The sequence below is a fragment of the Belonocnema kinseyi genome, chromosome 3 (genome assembly GCF_010883055.1).
Source record: "Belonocnema kinseyi isolate 2016_QV_RU_SX_M_011 chromosome 3, B_treatae_v1, whole genome shotgun sequence".
Classification (NCBI taxonomy): domain Eukaryota; kingdom Metazoa; phylum Arthropoda; class Insecta; order Hymenoptera; family Cynipidae; genus Belonocnema; species Belonocnema kinseyi.
The window spans coordinates 104,115,165-104,121,892 of record NC_046659.1 but is presented as its reverse complement, the minus strand read 5'-3'; positions in this window follow the sequence as shown (position 1 = coordinate 104,121,892).

The window sequence follows — 6,728 nt, the reverse complement described above, 5'->3', positions numbered from 1 at the left end:
GGATTTTTAACGAAATTTTCAAGGTATTTAAAACGCTGAAAATTCTAAAAAAAAATGACGAGTCAGATTAAAGAATGGTTAAAAAAAATTTGGTAGGATTTTTAAAAGCTACAATTTCTGTCTAAGACTTTTTTCGTATTTCACGGCGTATGGTTCGAAATTTGATGTTGTGGTGTCAAATCTTGTACATTTCTAATACTTTCTCAATCTAAAATTATAGGAATGTGTAAAGAGGCATTTTAAGCAAAGTACTTGAATTCTTACCCAAATAGTTTAATTAAAAAAAAATTAATTTTAAAATAAAGAATAGTTAAATTTTTATATAAAAAGGATCAATTTTTCACAGAAAATTAAATAGTTAATTTTTCAGTTTCAATTAGGTAGTTTAATTTTTAATTAAAAATTCAAATATAAAATATAACCGTTAAATTTTTAAGCCGGAAAGAGGTATTTTTAACAAAAAAGTTCATTTTGATTCAAATAAGAAATAAGAAATAATTAAATTAAATTTTATAATTTAAATTTTGAATTTAGGCAAAAAAATATTTTGAACAAAATAGCTAATATTTAAATACAAAGGTTTTAATTTGATATCAAAAAAACGAATTTTGAAAAAAATAGTTGAATTTTTCAATAAAAAAGATGAATAATTAAACAAACAGTTAAATCTTTCTCCCCAACGCTACAATTTTTAAACTAAAACGACGAATTTTTAACAAAAAAATTTAATTTTCAAGCAAAAAGCAAACAAATTTTCAAGATATACATTAATTTTTAACCAAAGAAAACATGTTTACAGAAAAATGGTTAAAGTTGTAATATGAAATTTAAAATTTCCCAAAAAAAAACAACGTATTTTCAACAAAATAGTCTAACTTCTAATTCAAAAAAATTAATTTTTTTAAATTGTTTGATTTTTCATTATTTCATTATTACTGTTTTTTATAATAAAACTAATTTTTAAATGTTGCTAAACATTATTATTATAAAAGAACTTTTTTTTCCTTTTCTTAATATTAGGACATAATTATGATCCTCATATTTCGCTAAATAGCACTATAATCTGTCAACTTGTTCAAACCTCAATCGTAACTTTCGATACCGATAAAAAAAATTATATTTTTCGAGGAATCTGTATTGTCACCAGAGAAGGTAACACCAATCAGTAGATATATATTTTGCACCCACCTTAATGTTATAAATCAACAGTATAGATCTTAGTTAACTCTTTAAGCAACAGAAATTATTCATGTGTATTCAGACTAGATGGAAATACGAATACATTTTTTTTTAATTAAATTTTTTCTGAAAAAAGATCGATGGGATTTGTTCAATGGGAGGAAAAACAGTTCAAGAAGGTCAGCAATATCAAACTGGAAGATGAAAATTGGAACGTGAGGATTCCGAGAAAAACTAAAGGGTCTACAACCAATGAGAGGATAAAGAAACATACTTTTCTCCAAAAAGTTGTCTGCACGTCGATGTCAAGAACTCGGCTCACCTTCCTGACATTTTCGCCTATTCTATCATGGCCGTGTTGTCATGCCGTAATACTAGATGCGTGACGTATTTATCACCAACGGTAGCGAAATTCATTCAGCTAAATCGAAATTCAGTGAAGGTTATGACTTAATTATTGTTACGTATGGCATTTTCCTACAAAAAATCAATAGATGATTTCTTTGTATTAAATGCGGTGGTGTAAAATTTCGGAGCATATCAATACTTCCTTAATCATAAGTGATGAAAATGTCATTAATTATAATTAATAATAACAAAATTGTATCTCTTTTGGGGTGAACAACTTTCGTCTACTAATTGGTTTAGATACCTTTTGTCGTTTTCTACAAAATTTAAGTTTTAAGGTATTTTCATGATTAAAGTAAAATCTACGGGTGCTATGAAAAAGCGATTCTTACAAAATTTGTAGCTCTTTTCAGGGTGAATATTTTTTATTAGATAATTTTTTAATAACGTTTAGAGTCGGGTTTATTAATCTGCATAATTCTTGATAACATTTATTTGAAATATACCTGCCAATGAACAACGCTTCATATAAATAACTTTTCGAGACGCGGTAGAGGTGGGGGCCCCTCCAGGCTGAGAAAAATTCGTCATGTACGATTCACGGCCCTTAGAATAAGTGGACGTTTACTTTATTTATTTAAATCTTATCAGTAAAGTGAAAAGAATAAAAACTAAAGGCGATACAAATCGAATATTCGGATAAATTACTTCTTTATTTTTCCCAAACTAGCCTCTTTTGATGTGACCAAGACACTATGTATGATATATTATATATAATTATCTATAATTAGGGTTGTTTCGTTGTAAAATAAATATTTCTTTTTAGATTCAAGAAAGCGTATCTTATTCCTGAAATGTTTCGAAAGTGAAAATAGAAGAATCATAAGGCTTCACTCCTAAAACTTAAGTCTATTGACTGCATTTGTAAAATTTACAACTAATCCTTCCTGGTCTGCGAAACTGGCAAAAACTAACGTTCCAGCGATAAAATTTACAGCCTTGTTTGTAGCAAACGATTTGGAGGTTCGAGGGCCAGGCCGATGCATCTGTACTAAGCAATTAGGGGCTCCAACCCTGCCAGAAAGCTATTAAGTTTAGGGACTCTATTTAAGAACAGTAAACCTTTCACCAACTCTGTTACCTGGGTTTTTCCCAAAATCTACGTCACAAAAAGGGAGTATCCGAATTTCCTATCACCGTCTGTAACAACCAATCAGAGCTTCCGTCTATCCCTACCATCTGGTTTATCCCTTCTTCGGTCATCGATGTTAAATATTCGATTTTTATCCTATAAGGTGCGAACAAGTTCTCAATCCTTAGCAATTTTAATTCGTGAACTATAGCCGTGCGATAACTGTTACCTTGTTAAATTCTTAGGTTAATTTAAGTTTCTTTTCAAAATATACAGTTTGAAATTTAATCGGAGTGTGAACCCATTATTTATCCTTCACAGTCCCTAATAATTAACCGTCTAGAACTTACGATAAACAAGGGTAGTTTATAATCTTATCGATACCATATCGGTCATCTTCAATTCTATTGGGGAATATAATACTATAAATCAATTAAAAAAGAATGACTTTCTTAAATTTAAATCGATTAGCACATTTAACCGTTTACTAATCAATTAATGTTTCTGATTGTAACTCAATCCAATCTCGTCCACACAAAATTTCTTCTTTTTTTAAACTTTCTTGAAACGTTTTTCTATTCAGGTATTTCAGAAAATTTTCAAATGATTACTTCGTAGCTAAATTTCGGCCCAACTCGGTTTACCGCTGAAGGCATATTCAGAAGAGCGGTTCCCGGTTCCGATTACGTTTACGAATTGAATCGTCAACAAATCAGCATGCAGCTTGATCCGGTCCCGGTTCGGGCTGCCCGTTTAGGTTTTTCTCTATATTTAACTGCGGAAATTTCGACTTGGCCACGATCATCGCTGATTGTTGACACTAACAGCGGTCGATGAAGTCGTGCGACTCGTCAACTGTTTTTTTTTTCGATTGCAAATTCGAAAAAGCGAATTCGTGTGGATTCCTATATAAAATCGTATGGGCGAATTCGGACACGAAGTAGTATAGGATCCTATGTGGGATTCTATGTGGATACCTATATGGGATCCTATGCAGATTCATATAAATTTTCCTGCACTAGATTACCGTTTCAAGACACTACCTTCATTCTCATGTTGAAATCCTAAGCAGATTCCTACCAACAATCTCACGAGTAAACACTTTAAAATCCTTATATGAGATCTTACATAAAAATTCCTATGTAAAATCTCACATACAAACCTAGACGAAATCCTTACGGGATCCCTTCCTCAAAATTTCCTACATGAAAACTTATATCAAACCTATGCGCGATCTCTACCTTAAAATCTCCTAAATCAAATCCCACGTGGAACCCCTTATAATATTCCTTTAAAAGTATTTCCTTCTTAAAATCTCATACGAAGACTTGTCATAAAATTCCTCACAAATACTCCCTACACTGAACGTTACATGAAACCGCTTATTTTGTCCCATTAAACGGTTTTCAACATCAATTCCTACATGAAAACCATTGCATAAACCTACGCGAATGTGTCCTCCATCAATTCTTATTTAAAAATCCTTATAGAATCCCGTACGATTTTACGTAAGCAAACTCCCATGTCTAAATGCTCGTGTCAACCCACAAAAAAATCTTTCGCCGCCTGCAGATAATCTGTGTGAAATTCACATTGTTTTCTTCTTTATTTGTTCAAATGTGTGAAATCACGTTTAAACCTTAAACACTACCCCCCGGGTTGCAAATTGATAGTTTGCCTATCCCTGATAGGCAAACGAAATAGCGAGGCTAGTGAAATATTTCGTTGGCCCCGACATTATCTAGAATCAACTTTATTTGAATGCATTATTTTTGTCTTAATTTTTTACATTTGTACAACCAAATTCAAACCCCAAAAGCTACTCCTTGTGTAAACGATATCATAACGGAGTCAGCGAAACATTTCGCTGACCCTGACATTATCCAAAATAAATTTCATATGGGTGCATTATTTTCGCCTAAATTTTTTTAAATTTTTGCAAACTTATTCAATCCTGAGAAACTACCCCGTGTTTCGCAAAGACCATATCGGATCCAGCGAAACGTACTGCTGATCCCGACATTATGCTAATTCAACTTAATATGGGTGCATTATTTTCTTCTTGACTTGTTCAAATTTGCAATCATATGATAAAGTACATTTGGGCAATGTTGAACCAGCGGTATGGTGTGCTGCCCCTGTTACGGTGTTTGTCTAACAGGGCTAGTTTTTAGGAGTTAAAGTTGGCTGCACAAATTCAAACCAATTGACACGAAAATAATACACCCATATAAGGTTTATTTTCGATAATGTGGGAGCCAGCGAAACGTTTTGTTGGCCCCACCATGCTGTGGCTTGCACATTGGGTAGTTTTTAGGGTTTGTAGTTGGTTGCACATATTTGAACAATTTAAGAGAAAAGTGATGCATTAATATAAAGTTGATTGTTGATAATGTCGGGACCAGCGAAACGTCTTGCTTGCCCCGCCATGATGTTTTCTGCACAGGAGGTAGTTTTTAGGGTTCGAAGTTGGCTGCTTAAATTTGAACAAAATAAGGGGGAAAATGCACCCATATAAAGTTTATTTTGGACAATGTTGGGACCAGCGCTACGTTTTGTTTACCCCGCGATAGTGTTAGCCGTACAGGGGGTGGTTTTTAGGGGTTAAAGTTGGCTGCGAAAATTTGAACAAAATTAAAAGAAAATAATGCACCCATATAAGGTTAAATTTGGATACTGTTGAAACCAGCGGTACGCTTCGCTGGATCCGATATGGTGTTTGCCACACAGGGGTAGTTTTCAAGTGTTGAGCGTGGTGCAGCAAATTTGAATAAATTTAAAAGAAAATAATGCACCCATATGAAGTTTATTTTGGATAATGTCTGGGCCAGCGAAACGTTTCGCTAGCCTCACCATTGTGTTCCGCACAGGGGGTAGTTTTTACGGGTTGAAGTAAATTGCACAAATTTAAACAAATTAAGGTGAAAATAATGCACCCATATAAAGTTGATATTGGGTAATGTCGGTGACAGCGAATCGTTTCGCCGGCTCCGCCAGTGTTTTTCTAAGAAATCCGGTACTTTCGCTGATGCACAAATTATAATTTTGGTTTTACAAATTTGAAAAAATTCTGCAATAAAGATTTGATTAAAAAGTTAAATAATATTGTTCATTTTTCAGTCCATAAATTAATTTGTTTATTAATAATAAAATACATATTTAATATATAAATATAAATAGAAAAGATAAAATATAAAAATATACATATAAATTTATATTTAAATACATATTTATTTATTATTATTTATTTATTAATGATTTATAGATTAATTATGTGTTTATTAATTTATTAGTTTTTTGATACGAATCTTGATTTTTTTTAAAATTAATTACAGAAAGTTTGAAATTTCGTATCTGTGGCAAACTTCAAGGACGTATTTTATTTGACCTTTTGAAAGCACAAATTCTATTTTTTTTTAACTTTTATTTTTTATCTCGCGAAGTTCAGCCCAAATATTTAATAAAAGAATTGGACTCTACCATTTTCGACATTTAAAAAACAAACTTTTCCTTTGAAACAGAAGTTCAACTTTCAATTAAGTATTTGCATTTTTGACCGAGAACATTAATTTTGTATCAAAAAAGACTAGTTTGGTAAAAAATTCATATTATTCACTGCAAGATGTTAAATTTTTAACTAAAAATGTTCAATTATCAAACAAGAATGTATTAGTAAAATTTTCAAATAAAAAATTAATTATTACCAAAGGAGTTTAATCCTAAAAGAATTGACCCCATGCAGTACTTGAGAAACACATTGAAATTGAGTAATAGAATCCTAATTTATGAGTTTTATGATTTAAATTACGTACCACTCAATGAACAAATAAGCTAATTTTTCTATTAATATACACATCATGGTAAGGAAATGATAGATAAGTTAAGCAGTGTTAAATAAAGTTTTTTGCAAAATTGGTCAAAAGTGTATTGCTTACCAAAAACGATATGTTTGAATAATTAATTCAAAAAATTGCTTTACTAAAGTCAATTTTTAAATATTATCTAATCTCTAGTGATTTTAGATAATATTTACTTAATAAAAGTTAAGACGTTATTTCTTATATTAACA